The sequence below is a fragment of the Mirounga angustirostris genome, unplaced genomic scaffold (assembly GCF_029215605.1).
Source record: "Mirounga angustirostris isolate CCGP_5_RB_7025 unplaced genomic scaffold, mMirAng1.0.hap1 SCAF_1, whole genome shotgun sequence".
NCBI lineage: Eukaryota > Metazoa > Chordata > Mammalia > Carnivora > Phocidae > Mirounga > Mirounga angustirostris.
Window position 1 is genome coordinate 163,557,887 of NW_026991709.1, and position 25,250 is coordinate 163,583,136.

Here is a 25,250-nt window from a genome sequence, read left to right on the forward strand (position 1 = left end):
TGAGGGGGCCCCAGCTGCCGCCTCCGCTGCAGCCCTCCGCCTGAATCCCCGGGAGGGAGCCGGACGCCAGCACAGAGGCCCCCGGGGCTCCTCGCACCCTGGGCTCCCTGGGGGCTGGTCCCTGAACTTACGCCTTCAGACTTTCAAAATTCCTAGAACTGGTTGCAAAAGGCCACCTCAACCCTAGCAGAGCTGAGAGAAGGAACATCATGTTTACACCAGGCTGGCCCAGGGACATGGGGAGGCCTGGCCAAGGTAAATATCAACACTAGCTTGGCTTTCAAAGTCAAGGATGTGGAAAATAAATACAGAGAGAAGGAAATTTCCTTTATCCTGAGGTCCCAGCTGCCTGGGCCGGGGGCTTGTGGTGAGTGCGCCTCTCACACCCGCCCCCCTTTCTACATACACCCTACTGTCCCGAGATACCGGGGTGGGATGGCACCAGCAAAGATGCAGCTGCCTGCAGGAGCAGGGAAGGGGTGGGGAGGGGCCTGGGCTGGGGTCCGGCGGCCTGCGTGAGGCCAGGCAGGCCCTGCCTTTCTCGAGGCCCAGCTGCTCCAGAGCAGGGCTTGAAATAGATTCCAGGGCCTGGACCCTCAGATGGGGCTTGGTGGGGGGTAGGAGAGGGTGGCTGCATCCCACGCCGAGGCGGCACTTAGGAGCCCCTGGATGTGATAATCCTCCGGTTCAGACCACCCGAGTGCAAAATCAGCTACCGGAGGGTGGACTGGTGGGGCTCATCCATTCTCTCCCTCAGTCGTCCAACACCTGCGCCCTGGAGGGGCCCCTCCTTGCACTACGGCTGCGGCTGTGCAGAGCCGATGCGAATACCCCCTCCCCCACCCCACACAGCCCCGGGGTGCAGAGGGAGACAAATTCAGAGAGGGAAGATGGCTTGCCCGGGATCACACAGCCAGTCAGGTGCAGAGCTGGGAGCGCACGTGTGTGGGAAAAGGTTACATGAACAACAAGGGCTGCGTGGGGCAGGCTGCATGGAGGCGGCGCCAGGGCTGGGGGTGGGCTATAACCTGCTGGGGGTGGGAGACATGCCAGCCAGGGCCTGGGCAGTCTGTGTCAACAAGCAGTGCCTTCTGTGAATGGATAGGGTTTTTCAAAGGACACTGGGGGGGCCAGGCCCAGAGCAGGGCCTTAGGGAAAAGCAGGAGCTCCAGAGGCTCTGTCCATTTTATTGCATCTCAGTGATGAGGTAGGGTCTTCAGCACCCAGCTCTGCCTTTGCACACAGTGGGGGGAGAGGGGGGCGGGAGGGGTGCTGGCTCTGCCTCATGCTCCTGGCACCGCCCAGGTTGTGCAGGGGATCAAGCAAGGCACCCGAAAGGCTTACTATGACAGGACTCTACAGAAGGGGGTGGGGGTGGATAATGGATTTTATATAAGTGCTCAGGGATTTTCCAGAAAGAGTTCTTCTCTGGGCCTGAGATGGGTTTCTCCACTAGGGCAGTCAGTCCTTTTCCCATAGGCTGGGCCCAGGAAGGCAGCAGTCTTATTTGTAAAGCTTCCAGAAGCTTGAGCCTCCACAACTCCCACATGATCTCACTTATAGGTGGAATCTAAAAATGCTGAACTCAGAGAACCATAGAGCAGATGGGTGGTTGCCAGGAACTGGGGGGAAACGAGGAGATGCTGGCCAAAGGGTACAAACCTGCTGCTGTAAGAGGAGTATGTTCTGGAGATCCAATGTACACCATGGTGTTATAGTTAAAAATACTATATACTTGAAATTTGCCCAGAGAATAGATCTTAAGTGTTCTCATCACACACACACACACACACACACACACACACACACACACAATAACCATGTGAGGGGATGGATATGGTAATTAATTTCACGGTGGCCATCATTTCATAATATATATTAAAACACTACTTTGTAAAACCTAAATTTATACACTTTTTGTCAGTAAAGCTGGAGGAGAAAAAAACAAACTTTTGTCTCCTCTCACCCTAGAATAAGGCCCAGGGGGTGTGGAGGGGCCTTCTGTCCTCAGCCTCCCTCACAGCGCCTGGCAGACAAGAGGCCTCATGAATGTCCTCTTCATAATGAATGAAGGTTGTACTAAACTGGCAAAGATTTAAAAAATGTTGATACTCAGTGCTGGCAAGGGAGTGGCAAAACACTTCCAGCAGGAACATAAATTGGTACCGTATTTTTCAAAAAAAGAGATTTGGCAACATATAACACAAAGCTTTAAAAATATTCATACCCTAAGGAAGAGAGAAATGGTCTCTTTTTGCGCACCTAGAAAACCCAAGAAAATAAATGTTGAGACGAATAAAGACAATATTCAATAAGGCAGCAAGGTATAAAATGACCAACAACCAAATTCCACCTTCGTATCTGCAAACAGCAGCTAGTTGGAAAACAGAAGAACCCATCGTAAGAGCGATGAAAAAGAGAAATTCCTAGGGAATAAACCTACATGAAATGGATAACATCCAAGTGAGAAAAACCCGTCAGCTCAGGCCCGCACGGTCCTTGCCAGGGCCTTGTGAAAAGTATGCTGGAACAGAGGGAAAGCGCACAGGGCGACAGGTCCGCCCAAGTTCATATGAAATTTACCACAATTTCCATTTGAAAAAAATTAACAAGTATCTTTTCTGGAGCTAGACCAGCTGGTTCTAAGGTTTATGGGGAAAAAATAAATAAGCAAGAATATCTAGGAAAACCTTGGTGAAGAATAATAATGAGGAGGTTCCCTTGCTCTATGTTCAAGCAGGTCATAAAGCTGACAACTTAGAAGAGGGTTGCGTCACCATGGGAACAGACAGATGGGCCCTGGGCACGAAATGAGTCCAGAAACAACAGAAGAGTTCTGTCCAAGTACATATGGAGATTTAGTATCTTAATGATAAAGGTCTGGGGAAGGTGATCTCAAATCATTAGAAAAAGATGGACTTTTTAATAGATATGGGGACAGCTGGACGGTCACTTGCAAAATGATAAAATTGATTCCATGCTTCACCGTACATCGGAATCTACTCCAAATGGAACTGATCTAAACATATGACAGTGAAACCATACAAAACAAACATCAGTGAATTTCTTTATAACCTGGGAGTGAGGAGCCTGTAGCCTTAAATCTATAAGCAGTAAAACAGATACAGTGGATTATGTGAAAACACATGTGTGCAATTTTGCACAGAAAAAACTACATGCAAAGTTGGAAAGACAACAAAGTGGGAGAAAATACCACTTCAGCCCATAAAGGGCTAATCGCCCTAATGTACAAATAGCTTTTACAAATCAAGAAGAGAAAGACCAATAAAAGGATTCACAGACCAAAGACATGGACGGTGAGTTCACAGAAAAAGGCAAACAGCCTTTAAACATAAGAAAAGGGGCTCAGCTGCTCAGAATAAGAGAAATGCTAAAATTTCTTAGGACACAAATACTCAGCAGAAAAAATACTCACTCTTCACAAAAATCAAAACTCACTCCTGGTCTCTAAAAGATACCATTTTCTATGAAAATGAAAAGGCAGACCAGAGACTAGAAGAAAATATTCACAGTGTATATAAAAAGGACTTGTAGCCAGAATATACAAAGAATTCCTACAGTTCAATAATAGAGAGACAGGTAACCTTTTTTTTTTTTTTTAAATGGGCAAAAGATGTGAATAGACACTTGACAAAAAAGGAAATAAAATGGTCAGTAAGAACCTGAAAAGGTGCTCAGCATCCTTAGTCCTCAGGGAAATGCAAACCACAAAGAGACACCACGCTGTACCTTCTAGAACTGCCAAAATAAAAAAGGCTAGTAGCACCAAAGGTCTTGTGAGAGTGTGGAGCAACAGGAACTCACGTAGTGCTGTGAGCAGGGACAGAAACTGGCATCGCCACTTGGGAGTAAGGTCTGGTGACGTCTAAAGTTATACAATAGGAAGCAGCCATTCTACTCCTCTTTACCAAAGGCATGAAAACACGTGTCCACAAAGACTTGTGCAAGTATATTCATAGCAGCTCTATTCATAATAGGCACAAACTGGAATCAATCCCAATGGCCACTGGCAGGCAAAGCGAAACAAAGAATGGTATCGCCACATAATGGGGACTACTCACCATCAGAGGGACGGAACACACACGCCGCAACGTGTATGCGTCTCAGAGTCATTGTGCTGAGTCAAACCAGCCCGACACAAAACACTATGTACCCTATGGATCCATTTATGTAAAATGTAGACATGGCAAACTAACCTATGGTGACAGAAAGTAGATTGTCAGAACTCACCAGCCTATGCACTTTAAATAGGTGCATTGTACTGTATACAAATTATACCTTAATAAAGTTGATTTTTTTAAAGCTGCACAGAACAGGGATGCCTGGGTGGCTCAGTCTGTTGAGCACCCGACTCTTGATTTCCGCTCAGGTCGTGATCTCAGGGTCATGGGATCGAGCCCCGAGTTGGGTTCTGTGCTTGGTAGGGAGTTTGTTTGACGTTCTTTCCATCTCCCTTTGCCCCTCCCACTGCTCTCTCTCGCTCTCAAATAAATAAATCTTAATAAAAAGTTTAAAAGCTGCAGAGAACATTTTCTCACCTATCAGGTGGGCACAAATCCCAAAGCTCGACAATACATTCATTCATTGTATTTGTGAACCTGTGGGAAAGCAGCCCTCCTGGTGGAAGCTGGTAGGATAAACAGCACAAAAGCCCTACGGAGGCAACCAGCACTCTCCGACAGAACTCCTTGTCTCGGATTTTGACCCAGCAGGCTGACTTTTAGGAGTCTGTCCTAAAGATACACCTCCACAAATACAAAAGGGTGTGATTCACTGCTGCATGGGTTGTTAACAGGCAAAGACTGGACACAGCCCAAGTGACCCTCAGTGGGGGACCAGCTTGCTAAGCCATTTGCTGCACAGCCACATTAGGGGCCGCCGTGGCCCTAAAACACAGCGAGGAAGCTCAGTGAACAGAAGGGCGCCATTTCCCGGATTTCCTTAGTGAGGGAAAGAAAAATGCGAGTGTCTGTGGCATGCCACCTTCTTTATAAACACATTCCTTTTGAGATGGAAGAGAAAATAAGAACATTACATTCTTTTAAAATTTTGCAAAAATAAACACACAGTTGATAAACCGGAAATTAATTTTAATGGTTCCCTACAGTGGGTGGGTGGGATGGGGGCGAGGCTGGTCTGAGCATCCCTTGTAACTTGAGCATCAGGTCCATGTTTATATAGTCAAAAAAATCAAAAAGAAAAATAACTGAAAGCACAGCAACAAAACCAAAAAAAAAAAAAAATAGATACACTGGACCTCATCAAAAGTAAAAAATGTTGTGCCTCAAGGGACACCGTTAGGAAAGTGGAAAGACAACCCACAGAACGGGAGAAAATCTGTGCAAACCATACATCTGATAAGGGACTTGTGTTTAGACCCTTTACAACTCTGTAGTGAAAAGACAACCTAATTTATGAACGGGCAAAGGAGCTGTGTAGACATTTCTCCGAGAAAGACATAAACGGCTAAGAAGAACATGAAAAGATACTTGAACATCATTAGTCATTAGGGAAATGCAAATCAGAACTGTGAAGAGATACCACGTGGCACCCATTAGGATGGCTTTAATCAGAAAGGCAGAGAGTAGGCGCTGGTGAGGACGCCGAGCGGCTGGACCCCTCAGATGCTGCTGGGAACATACCCAGTGGCACGGCCACTGTGGAAAACTACCTGGCCTGGCCATTCCTCACAAAGTTAACCAGAGTGACCCTGTGGCCCAGCAGTCCCACTCTTGCATGTGTACCCGAGAGAATGGAAGCCCACGTCCGTACAAAAATGTTCACAGCATTAGTCATAAAAGTCAAAAAGTGGAAACAACACAGATGTCTCCCAACTGATGAGTGGAAATGGGGTGTATCCGGACGGTGGATATCATTTACCAAACCCACTCGCACGCTCAGTCTTCTCAAGAGCCCGAGGACCGCGGTGTGACCGTTCACAGAGTAGGCAACTGCAGCCCAGAGGAAATCAGGTAACTTGTCAAGGAGACCCAGCTAGTAAGGGTCGGACTGAGGCTTTTCCACTTGATCTCACCACTTCCTTACTGCTCAACACAATTCCTTCTGAAGAAACTGATGACGGACAACAGTCTCCCAACCTGCTTCCTGGCCTGATGCGCGGTAAGCGGCCCGACCGCCGGATGGCACGCACGGGACCCATGGGCCCATGCGGGCCAGCCTCCGACCTGTCCTGGCTGCCGGGGTCCCCGCCCTCTGTCCCCTGACCCCGGCAAGGTCAGGAGGCAAGGCCACACTCCTGCCCTGAGCCCACGCTCCTGGCCCCGGCAAGCGGGGGCGGAGGGGGCCTGGCTGGAGGCCGCGCCGTGGCACCTCAAGCCAGGGTGGGCGTGGAGACGGTGGGGCTGGGGCCGCTGCTCTGAAGGCAGGGGGACCTTCCCACAACAGGACTCATCGTAAGACGCCAGGCAGAACAGGCAGCAGGACCGGGACCGCACACCCCCCGAGGGCCCTAAGGTTTCACTTTCTGCTCTCTCCAAATGAGACAGACACATTTGAGAGGAGCCGTTCATCATCCAATTCCAAACTTGGGTCCCCTTTCTGGACCGCACTGCCTGGAGCCTGCCACGAATTAAGGTTTTTCTTTATAAACACTGTAATTACCCTGTGAATGACACGATTATATTTGTGTGCATGTGTTAAAAGTGTTCATTTGTTAAATGTAAACATTTAAAATATACCACAGTTTCTAAAACCCAGTTTGGGCATTTCTTTATTTTTTAATATAAGAATGGAAATATCCAGATCTCTCTGGGCCTCTGAGCAGCCCTGTGCCCCACATTTCCTCTCTGGGAAACTTACAGGTATGTATCTTTCTGTGGGAAAGTCAGAGAACAGAGGGGTCTAGGGGGTGGCCTTGGCTGGGGACCAGATGAAGACATCAGCCTGGACTTCCCCAGCAGACTTCCCAGCCAGGGTTTGGTCCACTTGGGAAAGAACGAAGGCCCCATCATGTTTCCAAATGGATCCCACTATAGCCATCGTTCATTCACTCATGTACAATCACTTATTCAAAAACACGTTCACTGGGTAGGCGGCACTAGGCTGGTCGGGGGGCAGACAGGGGCTGTCCTCCATTTCTTGCCTGTCCAGGTGCTCAGTACCTTCCTTTAAACTATGGGAAACAGTGGAGGGCATTAACCCCCATTTTGTCTGAGGGGCAGGAGCCTGGTAGTCTGTGAGCCCCTTCAGACTTCCGAGGGACCATGGGGACCAGCGGAGGAAGAGTCTCCAAAGAGATTGGGGGGCAGCCAGCCAGAGACATGCCCACCAGAGGGCCAAGCCAGGCAGGGCTGCCCAGAGCAGTGGCCCAATCACAGCCGAGGCCCAGAGAGAGGACAGGGATTGTAGGGCTCCCATGGCCAGCAGACTGTGGACCTGCCCTTGGTCCTTGACATCCTAGGTCATGTTCAAGGACAGGAAGGGAGGGGAGAAGGTGGCCCAGCAGGGGGAGGAAAGGGGTGGGGGGAAGAGTGGATGGCTGGCTGCAGGCCTGAGTCCGGCCAAGTCCCCTGCGCCACCCTGGGCATCGTGCAGGTCTCTGCCACAGCCCCTGAGGGGAGACACCTTGGTATCCTCAGACTTTTTCCAGGGCCACTCGGCAGACTCTGGATGTCCACCAGAGAACAGATTTGTTGTCCTCAGGTATCATTGGCCCCTGGTTGTTCTCCCTGGGTCTCCACAGTACCTGGAGTGCTGTTCACACAGGGAGAGTGCAACCCACACTTGTTTCTGTGCCCCAGGCCCCCATGCATGGCCCTGTTGACCTCTCCAAGCTCACCTCCCGCGACTCCTTGCTCACCTTCTTCCAGCCCCCTAGGCTCGAGAGCTCCTGCCTTCTGCAGGGCTCTCGCACACACCTCCGTTGGGCATGGACGACCCTCCCCATGACCTCATTGCCTGGCTGGCTCCTGCCTCTGTGCGGCTGCTGTTTTCCCTGATCACCCGTCTGAAATAGCCTCCCCTCATTCTTTGGTGCAAACAAGCCCTTTGGTTCCTTCAGCGCCCCTACCATAATTTGTTGCCATTTTAGTCTGTGCATCTGCCTGACTCCCCCCAAGAAGGTGAGCCGCCCGAGGGGAGGTCCAGGCTCAGTTCACTGCTGTGTCCCAGGCTCTGGCACAGAGTCGGGCCCAATACACAGCCTTTGAATGAACAGTGACTCAGAACCATCTGCTCTGTATATGATACCACAGTGGAAAAAAGAAAGGGCAATTTTTGGTGTGAACATAATACCCAAGAATCAAACAGTAAAGGAAAGGGTCCCTCAGTCCAGATGGTTGCTGGGGACTCTGGCAAGTCAAGCCCTTGCCCTCCAAACCCCAAAGGATGGTGGGACAAGGCTGTGGGTACCTGCTGGCAGCAGAGCCGACTTTCCAAAGGGAGGCCTGGGCTCCAGACCACTGAGATTCTTATTCTCCTTCCTGGGCCCCACCATCAGGTCCCAAGCCAGGCCACGGCAATGCACAGTGGTGGACAATTCTTGATTCTGGAGTCTAAGGGCCCCAGTGCAGGATGGGCGCTAGTCCAAAAGGATGCTCTGTACGTAGCAGTTGGGGGGCCTTTCAGGCTAACCTGTGGCCATGCCCAACCCAGGTCCACTCGTGCAGTGTGTGTCTGGGGAGGGCCACAGGAGGTGCCACTGGGTCAAGGCCCAGGTTCTGACTCCCCAGTTCCCAGATTCCCACCTGGAGCTCACATCACAGCATGGGGACGTGGATCAACTCAGGAATAACCCTGCCCTCTCTCTCACAGTAAGTCCAGAACGCGAGATGAACTGTGTGCCCCAGCATCCGTGTCTCTATCATGGGATCCGAAAACTTCGAGATCCTTCTGCCTTTCTGCCAAGGCAGATGGAGCTGATGTGACCTGCCTAGGCCAGCTGGTATAAGCAGGTGACGACCATAAGGGACAAACAAGGGAGAAGAGAAAGGGCAGAAAGTCTGTACAAGGAAGGTTGGAGCAGATAGCTAGGGCTGCCGTGGGGCTCGACCGCCCACCCTGTGGGGGACTTCCAGGGGGTCACCAGCACCCTTGCTGGGACCCCTTGTTCCTGCTCTATCCACAGGCCTTTTTCACCCTCCTTCAGTGGAGATGAAATGACCCCTTCCCCACCCCACCCGCAGGGCTCTGCACTCCCTTTTCTTATATATGACTGCTCTGGTACCTTCCTTTTTAAAGATGCCCGCTGGCTTTTCCACCCTTGGACCCCGAACACTCACTACCTCCTCCAACCTGGCCTCTCATGGGCACCTGATTTGGGAGAGGAATTATGACCCAGCCCCAAACTCAGCCTCCCAGACACCAGGCAGCTGAGGGTGGGGGAGGGAAGTGGGATAGGGGTAGCTAGAACTTTTGGGGCAACTTCCAGTGCTAGAGTCTTCTGGTGGAGAACTTCCCCATTTCCACCCCCTCATGTGCCAATTGAGGGACCCAGCATGCACCGCCCCATGACCCGACTGTGGCAGGGGTTCCAGCACAAGGTTAAGGTTTTACCAGAAAGAAACAGTTGTGGCCCAGGCAGCTGGTAAGATGCAAACAATGATTTATACAAAGCACACTGGGCAGCCAGTGGTGAAGGAGGACAAAGGAGAAAGGAAATGCTTCATGCTGGCATGGGGTGCCTCTCCCCGTGTGGTGGGGTTCGGTGGGGAGGACGCCTCTGTCTGGCTGAACAACTGATCAAAGGCACATCGAGGGAGGAGGCAGGGCCTGGGCCTATGCACACATGTGGCTTGCATGCCACCTTCGAGGGGCCTCTGCCCCTAATCCTCCCCCACAGCACCCCCAACTCAGATGCTCTGGGCTGCAACTGACAAGACGGGGTCTGAAAAAATGGCCTAGTGTTTCGGAACCTAGATCCAGCGAAAAAGACAGGCCAACACACTAGACCTGCACTTGGGGAAGCGCTGGGGAGGCGCTCAGCAGTTCCTAAGTTCACTGGCCCAGGTACCAAGAACCCAGCTAACACCTGAAACACAGAGACAGGGACAGGATGCCCTGGAGAGGGGTGCCTGGGGGGTTGTCATCTTAAAGTAAGCACGGGAGGTAAGCAGTGGAGAACAGGCTGCTAAGAGCGGCTACTAGGCTTGGGGGAGGAAGAATAGAAAACAAGGTCAAGGCTGCAGCTCCCTTCCATCTGGGGAGGTGCAGACCTCAGGTGACAACACCCAGTGACAAGGAAGCTCCATGACAGTCCACCTGAGGAACGGCTGCTCGTTTCCATCTTCCCACCAGGGGCTGAGCAGGCCTCCAAGGCCAGAAGAGAGGGACAGAAGGCAGGCAGGGGAGATGGTATGCTTCATGGGGGACACTAGTCTCAAGCCATCCCCTGGGGCAGGAGAGAGAAACTGGGACCCCTGTCCTCGCCGCTACACCAGGGGAGACTGGGTCAGAGAGCTTGGCCTGTGTACAGGATGAGTAGTAGGCAGGCATTTAACATGTTTTCAAGCAAGTTCTAGTAATATGAGAAAATCGTCAGAAACGTATACGTTAAAAGAGAAAACAAAACCATGTGCCCCAATCACATACACCCGTGGTTTAAAAAAAAAAACTAGAAGGAAAAAGCAAAACCGAACAATAACTTCCAAGTAGTGGAGTCACAGGTGCCAACTTTCTTCTTTACTTTAGATGTTTTTACAAAGCTCACATGGCACTTTCCCGACCAGAAGAAGATGCGGCAAGCGGAGTGGGCCGCTGTGCCCTGAGAGCCCCTGGGGGCGAGCGTGCTGGCTGCCGAAGTGCCCAGAAGCACCGTAAAAAACCTCGGGCCAGGGAGGAGAGGTCGCCATCTTAACCATGGACTCCTTGGTGAGGTTTCCATGGGAGCCCCAGGAATTCCTAGCCCCCAGCACTGGCTGCCGAGTGTCTCCCCTTATGATTAGTCTGGAAAATGGACCTCGGAGCCCTGCTTATTTAGCGACCTCCCTCTGGATGTGTCCTTAAAGGAGCACCAATATCTGAGAGCTCGAATGAGTGTTTATTGCCTAAGGACAAGGGTGCGACTGAGGCTTGAGAGGGGTCAGTCAAGTCCAAGGACTGGTGGGGAGCAGCCTGGTTTTTGGGCTCTCCACTCCTCATTACCAACTGACATTCAAAGGCAAAGCCTCCAAAATAGCAGCTGCAGCCCCAGAGAATGACTAACAACAGGGTGTGTGTTACGTGCTTCAGCTTCTCTACTTAGTTTGGGGAGTAGTGTGGATTTATTTTGGGGACAGAGGGAAGGAAGGGGACGTGTGGGAGAAGGGCGGCCGGGCCCCAGGCTTGTTTGCTTTCTTCCCAGCTTCAAAACACATTTTTCAAATTAGGTGGTAAGAATACAGGGCAATTTCTGTGGCACCAACATACTTTCTTTCAAGATATGATTTATATGTTTGGCCCACATTTTAAATGAAATGGTTATTGAGATAAATGGCCGTGCTGGAGGCTGCAAAATGGTTTCCATTATGTAGTTCTTCTTTTCAGTTCCTTAGAAAACTTTCTGAAAAGTGCCCCTGTAAAAAGGCGGACACTTTAGCATCTTTGTTCTCTACCTCAAAGGGCTTTTGGGGTCAACACTGGAGAGAGGACGGAGGGAAGGGAGAAACGCGTGAGAGCTCAGAGCTCTAGAGCGAGGTGAATACAGGATATAAACATACACAGACTTTACCTGGTAAGAGATAATTTTGAAACTTTAAATAATGCTAAGGCAGGTGACCTGGAATATCACAAGAGGGCCCTGATTCAGTCCCTGCAGACATTCGAGAAAACGTTTGGTATCCCTGCACGGAGTCCTGAGGGTGCTGCCTCTGGGCGCCCCCAGCAGAGGCCAGAGGATGAGACAGACACAGGCCCCCGACCTTGTACAAAGTTGCAGGAATCAGTGCGGCACTGAAGTAAGGACAGAAAAGAGTAGAGGAGTGGAAAGAGACCCACGCATATACCAGGTCAACTGACTTACAACAAAGGTGCCACAGTAATTCAATGAGGAAAGGAGAGTCTTTTTAACAAATGGTGCTGGAACAATTAGGTACCCATGTGGAGAAAAACGAAGCTCAACCCTTACTTCAAACCATATACAGAAATTAACTTGAAATGAATGAAACCTGGACATATATGTAAAAGTATAAAACTTCTAAAAAAGAACATAAAAAAATTAATGAAACATTGGGGCAGGCAGAGAATGCTTAAGATACTAAAACTATGAAACAAAATTAAAAATTAATAAACTCAACTTCGTCAAAAATCAGAACTTTTTCTTAAAGACAATAAGAAAATGAAAAGGCAAGCCAAAGATATGGAGAAAATATATGTAGTACATATACCTGACAAAGAACCTATGTCCAGAAAATATAAAGAACTCTTACAACCCAATAATAAGATAAGTAACCCAATAGAAACTGTGGCAAAAGATTTGAAAGAAATGTCACAAAAAGAAGACACACAGATGGCAAATAAGTACATGAAAAGATGTTAAGCATCCATTGTCATCAGAGGACTGCAAGAAAAAACCACAAGCTACCACCATCTACCCAGCGAACTAGCTAAAATGAAAGACTGTCAACTCTAAGTGCTGACCAGGAGGCGAGCAACCAGAACTCTCAAACACTGCTGGTGGGAACAGCAAATAGTATGGCTACTTTAAGAACCAGTGTGATAGTTTAAGAGATTAAATGTATACTTACATTAAAACCCAGCAATTCCAGTCCTAGGTAATCACTTAAGAGAAATGAAAAGATAGGTCCACACAAAGACTTGTACGTAAACACACATTGGAACTTCATTTGTAACAGTCCCAAACTGGAAATAATCCAAACACTCATCAATAAATGAGTGAAGAAGTATGGTATATTCATAAAATAGGATACTATTCAGCAGTAAAAAGGGACAAACAACTGAGACATACCACAACATGGATGGATCTCAATAATATCACACTGAGCAAAAGAAGTCAGAAAAAGAGGATTCAAAATATAATCCTAAAATTTGTATGGAACCACAAAAGATCCCAAACAGCCAAAGTAATCATGAGGAAGAACAGATCTGGAGACATCATACTTCCTGATCTCAAACTGTATTACAAAGCTATAATAATTACAATAGTATGGTACTGGCATAAAAATAGATACCTAGACCAACAGAACAGACTTGAAAACCCAGAAATAAACCTCCACTTTGATGGTCAACTAATTTTTGACAAGGTGCCAAAATGGGGAAATGGGGAAAAGGTAGTATCTTCAACAAACAGCACTGAGAAAATTAGATAATCACATGCAAAACAATGAAGCCGCACCCCTACCTTACGCCATTTACAAACATTAACTTGAAGTGGATTGAAGACTTAAACACAAGACCTCCTACTGTACAAGTCCTACAAGAAAACACAGGAAAGAAGCTCCTTGATGTTGGGTCTTGGCAATGATTTTTTTAGATGGGACACCCAAAGCACAAAAGCAATAAAAACAAAACTTAACAAGTGAGGCTACGTCATACTAAAAAGCTTCTCTGCACAGCAAACCAACCAAGAAAACAGAACAAACAACAACAACAACAAAACCCATAAAATGAGAGGGTAACCTATGGAATGGGAGAAAATATTTGCAAACCATATATAAGAGGCTAATATCCAAAATATGTAAAGAACTCCTACAACTCAGTAACAATAAACTAAACAATCAGATGACAAATTGGACAGAAGAACTGAATAGACATTTTTTCCCAAAGAATGGGAAATGGCCAACAGGTACGTGAAAAGGTGCTGGACATCACTAACCATAAGGTAAATGCAAACTGAAACTACAATGAGATACCACCTCATACCTGTCAGGATAACGATGGTCAAGAAGATAAGAGTTAAGTGTCTGCGAGGGCATGGAGAAAGGGAATCCTTACACACTGCTGGTGGGAATGCAAGCTGGTGCACTCACCATGGAGAGCAGTATGAAGACTCCTTTAAAAATTGAAAATAGAAGTACCATGTGAAGCAGCCATCCCACTGCTGAGTACATAGCCAAAAGAAATGAAAACATGATATTGAAGAGACTGATGGACCCACCCCCACGCTCCCTGCAACATCATTCCTAACAGCTAAGCTACAGAAACAATCTAAGTGTCTGTCAACAGCTGAATGGATAAAGAAGATGTGGTATAGAAACAACTGAATTATTATTCAGCCATGAGAAAAAAGGAAATCCTGCCATTTGTGACAACATGGATGAGTGCATTATTCTAAGTGAGATAAGTCGCAGAAAGACAAATTATGTACCTCTGATATGTGGAATATAAAAATGGCCCAACTCATAAACAGAGAGTAGAATGGTGGTTACCAGGGGCTGGGGGGTGAGGAAACTGGGGAGATGTGGATTTAAGGGTACAAACTTGCAACCAGTAGATGAATGAGTCCTGGAGATTTAATGCACAGCACAGTGATTATAGTCAACAAGACTATGTTATATACTTCAAGGCTGCTGAGAGACGAGATCTTAACTTTTCCCACCATGAGAAAGAAATAGCTGCAACTTGGTGGAGGGGTTAGTCAACACTAAGGTGGTTCTTATTGTCATATATCGAAGTATCAAATCAACATTGTACACCTTAGACTTATACAGTGTTGTAGGTTAATTATGTCTTGACAAAAATCAATTTAAAAAATCAAAAATAAAATAAAACAAAAAATATGGTTCCATTTGTATGGAACCCTAGAAAATACAAGCGGGACCTATAATGACAGAAAACAGACCCTTGTTTGTGGGCTGGGTGTGAAGGGCCCCAGGGAAATCTTTACCTTTTGGGGTGATAGAAATTGTCCCTATTTTGTGGTGTGCTTATACAGATGTGTGTAAGGCTGTCAAAACTCATAGAAATGTACACTTTTACATACATTTTATTGTAGTGAATTACAATAAATAACTATAAGAAATTTGATCTTTTAAAAATTCAGCAAAAAAAGAAACACAGCTAAAAGGGGAAGTTCACAGAATATAAATACATATTTATAATAGTTTCCAAAAATATAAGAGGAATACTGTCCTTTCTAAAATGGCAGAGGGTTGGCAATCCTAAAGGGGGACCCCACTTCTACCCTTTTAGTACCGACACCATTTCCCAGAGATTTTATCTAGAAGTTGTGTTTCCCAATCACTTAAGGTGAAACAGAATCATTACAGTCCAGTGTTTCTTTGCTTCTTCAGCTAAATGGCACACCTTCTCTCACTCTGCATCCTGCTTGGGACTCTTCTTTAGTCACCAAGCAACACTAAATCACTTAGCCCAGGAGCTAAGAGCTCAGCCTCTGAAGTCAGACTTCCCGGGTGGTGTCCCTGCTCTGCCACTTGCTAGCTGTGTGACCTTGGGCAACTTGCTTAATCTCTCTGTGCCTGTTTTTCTCATCCTAAAAACAAAGCCCAACATGTTGTGATGAGCACTGGGTGTTATACGCAACTAATGAATCGTTGAACACTACATCAAAAACTAATAATGACTATATGTTGGCTAATTGAACATAATAATAATAATAAAACAACAACAAAGCCCGAACTGTATCTCCCTTATAGGGTAGTTGTGTTAATTAAATGAAATATAAAGTGCTCAGAATAGTGCCTGACAGGGTAAACACACGAGTACGTGCTGTTATTTGTTTAAAATTATTGAGACACAATTTTACAACCTGAAGAAAAATAACATCCCTGTTCATATCATTAACATTTTTTGATAAGCTCTTGGAAGTTGTGGGTAATCAATCTCATATAATAATACCCTAAAAAAAGCTCTTCATGCTGAAAATAACATGAAGCTATTTCCTCTTTTTTGTTGTCCCTTCAGGAGGAGATCTTAGCTGTTATTCCTTCACTCACTCACTCACTCAGTCACAAGAATTATTAAGTGCTGATTCTGTGTCATTTTCAAATAGGACTCAGAGAGGGCAGATGACTTGCCTAGGGTCACACAGCCAGTAAACAGCAGAGCTACGATTCAAACCCAGGTCTGTCTGCTTCCATGCCTTGTGTTCTCTTCTCCACTGCAGCTTCTGGCAAACAGGTCTACTCTGAGGCTCCATGTGGGTGTCTTACCAAGAGAACCATCCCCCGAAGGGCTGGCAGCTGCAGGATAGCATCTGTGCTGGCCCCTTCGGAAAGGCCTTCCTGAAGCGGTTGCAGGTCACTGCGGAGGGGGCAGCATCACCCAGCCCATCCCCTAGGCTTTCCATTATCACTAATCCTAGCACAACTCCCGTGCTCTGTAGGACACTGGGTCTCTAGAATTGCCAAGACCTTACCTCAGGCTCCCATGACACTCAGGGATGTCAGTCAGCCCGGGCTGCATGTTCCTCCTAGCTAGGAGGACCATAGAGGCCATCTGAAGTCACACACAAGTACCTGCCAGCCCTCCCGGGCCCAGTACCGTTCCTCGGCCCCTGCGATGCTCAGGGCCACGGCTTGGCTCAGTGGCATGGGGTATGAAGGAAACAGCACCAGACCTGGGGAAAGGCTCCACTACTTTCTAGCTCTGCGATCTTAGGCAAAGTGACTTAATCTCTGAGACTCAACCTCACAAAGGTCATCAAGGGTAAATAAAATAATGACTGGAAAGCACTAACCCAGAACCTGGCACTGAGCATGTCCTTAGGAAAAGTTCAAGGAATCTGGTCCAAGTGCGCTGAGGCTGCGGGAGCAAAGAGTAAAGTGCGGACTAAAAATACCTCTTGGCTACTGATTCAGGGCTTCATAATGGACATTTGCTTTGTTTGAGAATCCCCCTTTTGCTACATCCAGATCCTTGAGGGAAAATGGGGCCTGAGTGGTCAGGAGGAAAAACAGAGCTCTTTATATGGAGGAGTACCCATCCATTCAACCATGCATCCACTCAACACACGTTTATGGGACACCTGCTCTGTGGTAGGGACTATGCCAGATGCTGGGTGTTCAGTAGTGAATGAGGACAGAGAAGGAAGGCCCTTACTCTTGGGGGTCCCTGCCTGTGTGAAGCCCACATTCTAGTGCAGGCAAACAAGAGATGAACACATAACCAGATCTAAGAAACCAGCTCCAAGACATGTACGTACCATGAAGGAAAATAAACACAGAGTGAGAGGTGGAAAGACAGAGGAGCACTTACTTTAGACAGGGATTTTGAGTCGAGCCTCTCGGAGGTGACATTTAAGCTGAGATCTGAAGATGGGAGGGAGCCAGCCCATCAAAGGGCAGAGGGAGGGTGGCTGTACGAGGAGGAAAGAGCAGGTGCAAGACCTGCAGGCGGGTGAGGGCGGGGAGTGCTCCAGAGGCTGACAGAGGAGCACAGGGTCCTGGTGGGAAAAGCCCCAGGCAGAGGTATGGGAAGTCTGCCTTCGCAGGGTCCACGGTGAAGAGTCTGGGTTTATTCTAAACCACTGAACTTAAGCAAGAAGTGACATGATCATGGACAGTGCCAGGGGAAATGGAGAGCAGTGTGCATATTTGCGGTATATCTTGGGGGGATAGTCAGCATATTCACAAACACCTAAGATCAGAATCCTAAAATGTCAGAGCTGGAGATGATCTTACATGTGTCAGGTTCAGCTCCCACTGTTACAGAAGGGGAAACTGAGACCCAGAGAAAGGGACATGGCCTAAGCAAGGTCATAGGCGGACCTGGGTCTAGACCCTAAACTACCAGGGTGGTCCCTGGCTCTCCTGGGTCAGAGCCATGGGCTCGGGCTAGGTCCACGCCTGTGAAACAGAGGTGAGAAGGTCCCCTCTCCATGGACTCCCCTTTTCGGAGTGCACTCACACAGAGGTTTACTCTGAAAACAAGGGCAGCGACCTCCACGGAACACAAACATCCTCCCTAGGTGTGCGTGAAACTCTGCACTTTTCTTGGGAAACGGAAGTTTTGGCTTTCTTCCTCTGCAGTCCCAGGGAAGGTCCTGGGAAGGCACTGACCTATTCTGAAATCCAGGCTCCATGGGCAGGACGGAACAAAAGGAGTCTGTGATGATGGTCACCACTGATGGAACAGGGTGGGCACACTTCCTCGAGCCCACATGAGTAGGGGGCTGAGTGGGCCAGCTGAGGGCTTATGAGGAGATGGCTATACTCACTAAGAGCAGTCCTTAAAGACAGTTCTTTTGCTCCCTAATTTGTCCCTAATGAAGTATTTCAAACCCACTGGAAGGCTCTCAGTTCTGCTCCAGTCCTGCTCCCATGGGCCCTGGGGCAGTTCTTCCAAACCCTCCCTACTGGCTTGGCTGGCCCTGACCTACTCAGCAGAGAGGGGAAATCTCTCATCCCCACCCGCCCATCTTGAGGCCCTGTCCCTCCTGAACCCGAGAATGCAGGTCCAGCGCATGGCCAGGCTTGGCGGCCAGGCCTGACAGTGGTTTGGCAGGGGACCCTGCTCATCCCATATGGAACCGCTTTTTCCCCTCTGAAGATGATAAGCTTTGGGGCTCATTTTTTTGTGGGCTCAGCAGAAATTCTTAAAAAAGGACTGCTGTGTTTCACCATGAGAGTGAGGATACAAGGCTAGTAAGAGCCCTGGTCCAGGGGAGTTCCAAAGCATTCTGGAAGGCATGACAGAGCATACAGCTCTCCGAGGAGGCAAAGCCCAGCCTCATCCCGGGCTCCCCCAACCTCTGTGCTGAAGAGCCTGGACCTGGATATTCGAAAACTGATAGGGCCAAGGCCTCCTCAGAGGGAGCCCGGACCTCAAATGCCATATCCACCTGAAGAGCTGGGTCCTCCCATTGGGTTCATGGTGGTCATCTCAGTCTGGCCCGAGGGCTCCCAATCAAGGCCACTGTCCCATCATCACCTCCCCAAACCTGCGAAAGGAGGCTTGCTCTGAACCTCCTCTTGTTATGCACCTGCTCTGGAAGGGGCCAATGCAGGAGACTTTCAGGCTGACAGAAGTTGGGGTTCCATGCTAGGGCCTTGGGAACAGTGCTAGGTATCACTAGGGACATAAAGACGATTAAGATGAGATGCCCCCCACCCCCCGCCCGACCTGGCAGCCTGCAATCTGCCCAGGAAAATTATGCACACCTTGGATAACACTAGACAGGGTTTCTGATAGATGGGCCCAGGGGAGTGTTCTGAGCCAGAGGGTGCAGAGGGCTAGCTAAGCTAAGGCTCTGCATGGGATGGTCTGGGTCTAGAACCCAAAGGATGAAACATTCCAGAAGGAATGCCAGCATTCCTGAGAGGGAGGACTCCAAGCAAGGCAGCCAAGGAAGAAATCATTTGGCCCTTTACAGAAGGCTTCTTGGAGGAGGTGATCAACAAGTGAATAAGGTGTGAACTGGTAGCATAGCTGGACAATACAGGGAAACAGAGGCACTGGGTGAGGAGGTTTGGGAAGAGGACTGAAGGCCAGCTGGAGTAGAGACCCCTGTTAGGAAGTAAGGAAAGGAAAGTCAGGCAAGGCTCTGGGGCAGGTATCCAAACCTGGGAGAAGCATGTGGGCTGCTGGTTGGCTAAGGCCTGCTGAGGCTGGGGCAAGGTTGCTTGAGCTGAGCTGCTGTGGGGTGGGAGGGACACTACAGAGGTCCCGAGGTAGCCAGGTCTGTGATGGCAGGCAGTGACTGGGGCTCTGTACCCCAGATGCTGAGCAACACAGGAGACGGAGCCAGGTGATAGCACCCTCCCGCTGTGGGTTAAAGAACATCTGCTTCTGAGAGGTGACGACCCCCTGGGCACAGCTGGGGGTCATCCCAGGCTTGACCACCGGGCCTGCTAACAAAGAGTATGCAGCAGTTCCCTTAAGGACAGCAAACAGGAAAGCACAGTGTTCAGCCCCTGCCTGGCAGCACGTAGCCACCCAGCATGAAGGACTGTCATTCAGGAAGGGCTCTGCTGCCTTCCCAACTTTGGGCAGAGGCCTTCTCCTCCGTGACAGTGTCTAACCCCTGGAGCAACACAGGGCCTCTGTTCCAGGACAAAAAGCATGCTGAGGTGACAGCAACCATGCCTGTCTTTACCTTGGCAATCTCATGCCCACACCTAAATATAGATGCTTGTGCAGAACATCTGCCTGCTACCACAGAACCGGTGAAGTCCAACTTACAGAAGAAGGGCACAGTGTTAAGACTCGAGAAGCTTCTCACTGTGTGTTCTTAGAATCCCCAGTTCCTTTTTTGTTCAGCTTGAACATCCTCAGCTACAGGTGAAGAAGACATATGGCCTGGCAGAGGCGGACAGCTATGCCAGCTGGTTAGACACTTGGGGGGAGGAGAAGACATGGCGCCCCAGGGCCCCAGCCTGAGGCTTTCTGCTCGGGTCAGTACTTTTCCAGCCCAGACTACTCAGAAATACTGGAATTCTTGAGTTTTCCTTCGTGGCTACACATTTCTGATTGTAGGAAACCTGGACCTTAGGATACAATGCAAATTTTTTAAGTTGCCATAACTTGAAAGAACTTAAAATTTTAAGAGCAGAAAAGAAGGGTAATTCAATTTCTTTATAAATACATTTTTAGGGGCGCCTGGGGGGCTCAGTCGGTTAGGTGTCTGCTTTTGGCTCAGGTCATGATCCCGGGGTCCTGGGATGGAGAAGCCCTGCATCGGGCTCCCTGCTCAGCGGGGAGCCTGCTCCTCCCTCTTCTCTGCCCTTCCCCCTGCTTCTGCTTGCTCTCTCACTCTCTCTCAAATAAGTAAAATCTTTAAAAAAATACATTTTAAAAAATCCACTTTATAAACAATTCAGTGTTTCCTGCTTCTAGTTTCTTTCGTTTTTTCTCAGTTTGTTGATAAATACCAGGCAAGAAGTCCAGAGGCTGCATTTTGGTTAACAAAGAATCAACACCCATGGCTTCAAACACTAAAATCTTTCAAGAATCAGCTCCGTGTCTTCTCTCATCTCTTCTCGGGAAGTAGTTTTTAATGACAGTTTTCAGTCTTTTCAGAAAAGAGTTTCTGCTTCAGTGTATTTATGTAACAGGTGACTGTTTTCACAGAATGGGGCTTTTCTCAGTGGTCCCAAACTGCCCTGAGAAGGAGGTAAACGAAAGTTCACGCTGGGAGCAGCACCAAACTCAAGCAGAAGAATAACACAAAGCAAGCTCATGTATGGGCCTAGCTCTTTAAAATCACACTTAAAAATCACTTTATCTTTCTTAATAAATTACTGCAAGCTGAACTTGGAAAAAAGTCATTCCAGAGGAGGTTTACAATATAAATAACCGCTAAGAGATCATTTTCTTTGTTTTCGTTGGCACGGGTCTTGCTGAGTTTAAATGCACATGCACCATGATGATGAAAGGAGCCCGGAGAGTAGGGCTGGGGGACAGCAGCCCAGTGTGGCTGCCAGAGAGAGAGAACCACTCCGGGCAGATCATATCCCCAGGTGGCACTGGGGTGGGGGGGGGCTTGAGGTCAGGGACTCCGGGTGCAGAGCACTAAGCCCACACCCTCCCCTCTCTGCTCTGCACAAAGGCACCCCTCTAGGCTGTTCCTGTCTCAGGGCCCTTCCTCCAGCCCTCCCCTCTCAGGCTGGGGCCTGCTCCTCTTCTCCACCCTTCTGGGAAACCCTCCAGCTTAGCACTCAAGTACCCAGCTTGTAGGAGCCAATTCCAGCACCAGGGGCTAGGGGATGGTGTATAGACAAATGAATAAAACTCAGGGCCTCTGTCAGAGTCCTTTTACTCTATTGACAACAAAGCTCATTTTTCCTGCCTGCTGGGCACTGTGGGAAACACCACTCTTATGTTACCTAGATCCATCCTCAGCCCACAAAGAGATGGTGCGATTGCTAACTTTGGGAGAGAAGCCTGTGTTCTCAACTACCCATTTCATCTCCCTCTCTGTACCTCCGACTCATCCTTCCAGACCCAGCCCTCTGTCCTTCTCCTCTCCTGGATGCCCAGCACAGGGCACCTCTGGTTTACTCACTGCCGATGACGTGCTCCAGACCAACGGCTGCACTTCCACTGCGTGCCTGCAGCATCTCACACAGTGCTAATAACAGCTCAATAAATTATAAACCAGACACACATCAGCAAGTTGTCTTCAACGAATGCTTGTGGAATGAAGGAATAAAAGAACGAGCCACGCTGTATCAATTCTCTTACCATTTTGTTTCTCAAGCACCCTGAGGGCAGGACCACCCCCCCACCGGTGCCTGCAGGCCCGCCCACTGCCTAGCACAGGAGGCTTAGTGATGGACTCATCTGTCCGCAGGCCCCACATGCAATCTTTCCATTTCTAAGTCTTAACAAGTTGTTGCTTTCTAGGGACGCCTGGGTGGCTCAGTCGTTAAGCGTCTGCCTTCGGCTCAGGTCATGATCCCAGAGTCCTGGGATCGAGCCCCGCATCGGGCTCCCTGCTCGGCGGAAAGCCTGCTTCTCCCTCTCCCGCTCCCCTTGCTTGTGTTCCCTCTCTTGCTGTCTCTCTCTCTGTCAAATAAATAAATAAAATCTTAAAAAAAAAAAAAGTCACTTTCTACATGATGATTCTGGGGAAAATCAAATAATTGAATTTGATGATTAAATTAAACCAATTGACTGAATTTGATGTCAGCAAAGTGTCTGGAACAGTGCTTGGCACACAATAGGCACTCAATAAATGTTAGGTGCTGTTATTACTATTCTTATTAGGCCTCGTTTTAGGTATTTAAGAAGCATCAAAATGCTGTGCTGTCATGGTGAAGTTTAGTGAAAGCTGACACACATTCCTGTAGACCATTTGACTGTTCCTTGAGCTTAAGGAGGATTACAAAAGGGTGACACTTTCCGTGCCATCCAGCAAAGGCCTGATGCAAGGAGCTGGGGAGTCCCTGTAAGGAAGGTGTTTGCCTCGCCATACAGGTTGCACACGCAGGCTGAGAGGTAAGTAAGTGCCAAGCATGAAGTGAGAGTGAGGTCCCCTCCTGTCCCCAGGTCCTCCCACCTCTCAGGCAGGACAGTAGGCTTAGTTCCCCACCCTCACCCTCTTCCTCCCCACTTCCCCACGACCCTAGCATTGGCTGGGGACCACGCACAGCCCCCTGCTCTCTGAGTGCCAGGCCCAGATCAGAATAATTGGGTTTTAGTGTTGACTGTAACCCATTAGCTTAGAGCACTGGGCTGAGGGAGGCGAAGCTGGCTCTACTGAACTCCACACTCTAAAGGGGAGGGGGGTCGCTCACCCAGGCCACCACAGGGAGGAAGGCAGTCCTCATTTTAAAGAATAAAACAAATGAGTTACTATTCATCACTCAAGAGCGTTGGAGAGAAAAAGATCATGGCTAAACGGGGGTCACTGATGGACGGGAGAGTCGGGAAGGCAGAGGAGGGGGCACATTTCACGACGAGGTCCAGGTTGGGTACTAGTTGGAAAGAATTTGATTTTTCTTACATTTCTGTTTTCAACTAAAGCAAATCATTACTTCCCAATTCAGCATCCAAATTTCTCAGAAAACCAACCAAAGCAGTTCTGGAAGTAACTTCCGGGAAGACATAACCCAGATCACTGTGGCTCTTTAAATTCAAAAGGTTGCACTTCCTTCAAAGTTTATCTTAGTGCGTTCAACACATCGGCTGGCAACGCATTCAACAGAAGGAAGTCCGCACACACACACCCAGGACCGTTGCTGCGGAGAACGTGTTGCTGCTTGCGAGGCCTTGCTCGCCTTGTGAGCAGCTCTGACAACTGGATGAAGTGTTCAGAGCAGACAGTTAGTTTAGTCACATCTGCTGAGGTGGGGAGGATGTTACAGTACCTCTGTGCTGGCTCTCTCCGCATGGGCTGCATGGGCCATGCAGTCCTCAGGCCTGCCTTCAACCCCCCTACCCCCCACTGCCTCCAGCCAGAGCAAGAGGCAGGGCCACAAATGCCAAGAGCATACCTGCTCCACTGCTTTCAAATTAAAAAGAAACGAGTACGAGAGAAGGCTGCAGGCTCCTCCTCTCTCGTCAGTCACGGTGAGGGTAAGAACAGAGCAAAGAGTAGGGGAGAGAGCTGGTGTCCAAAGCTGACAATGTCACAGAACCACCTCTGCCCCAGTGTCCTCAGGGGTAAATACAAACTCCTTACCCAGGCTGGCTCTTGAGTGTCCCAGAACATGACCCTCGGGCTCTTAATTCCTAGTCCTTCCTCCACCCCGTTCACATGCCCTCTTGTCTAGCTACGCTCGATGGTGCCCACTGTCACCCGGATGTACCATTCCCTGCTTTCAAGGCAATATTTTTCTCACCAAAATGTCCCCCAGGCCCACCTTTGCAATTCTTATCTGTTCTGCAGAAAGCCTTCTCCCACCTCTCTTGCCCCCACATCTGATGGCTTATGTAGTTATGAGAGTTCAACAACATTGTATTTATGACTTCTCTTGTGTCTTTGAATTGTGACCTCGTTCTTGTAATGTTGCTTTTAACTTTTGTTAAAAAGAAACAACAGATCTGAAATGGAGTCACTTGTGCTAAGCCCCACATCAGCAAACCAAGACTTAATACCCAACCTAAGGGCAGTTACAACCTCCCCCTAAATGTGACCTTTAACCAGTCAACCTGGAAATTCCTGGTTAGCACGAAGAGGGAATTTGCTGATAGACCCCTTCTGTTCCCCTGAAGAGGGCATCCTTGCCTAAAACAATGTATTCTTTGCTAATAATTTCTTTTTTTCAAAATGTTTCCTCTGCTCTTGAAAACCTTTCCTTTTCTGCAATTCAATACAGCTTCTTTCTATTGCTAGGTGGGAGGCTGCCTGATTCATAAATCACTCAATAAAGCCAATTAGATCTTTAAAATATACTCAATTGAATTTCGGTTATTTAACATTTTCTACGTGCACTTTGTATTGTCCCTCCTACTGGAATTGATGTTACACTGTGATGTCAGAGACAAGCCTTCTGTACTGTAGTCTTGAGGTCTCTGACGGTGAATGGCACAAAGGGGGTACACGGCCATCTGACTCACTAGATATTAGTGATAATAAATGACTGACTGTAAGCTCCCTGAAGGCAGGAGAGATGACTTATGCTTCTGTAAGGTATGTGCCACTGAAACTTGGATATACTTGGACACATCAGCAGGGGCTGACACTTGCTGATTTAACAATAGCAGCTCAATAGATATTGGTTGAATAAAGTCAACATTCTTGTGGGCTGAAAACAGGGTTCAATATAGAAAACACTGTCTTGTGAAATTAGAATGGTAAACAGAAACTTACTTCATTCAAGTATTTGTTTACTTTGCTGCATATATTCCCCTGGCCCCCCAAATGAGAAGGTGATAGCAAGCCCACAACTGAAGTAGAAATGAATGCATGGGTGACCTTCAAACAACAGGCA

The 25,250-nt window shown here is 48.4% G+C and overlaps 1 protein-coding gene across 8 annotated transcripts in view; it reads right to left on the bottom strand.

Annotated features, from left to right (window-relative positions):
- Positions 1 to 25,250, bottom strand: part of ATG7 (autophagy related 7) — a 231,371-nt gene that overhangs the window by 971 nt on the left and 205,150 nt on the right. The window lies entirely within an intron of this gene.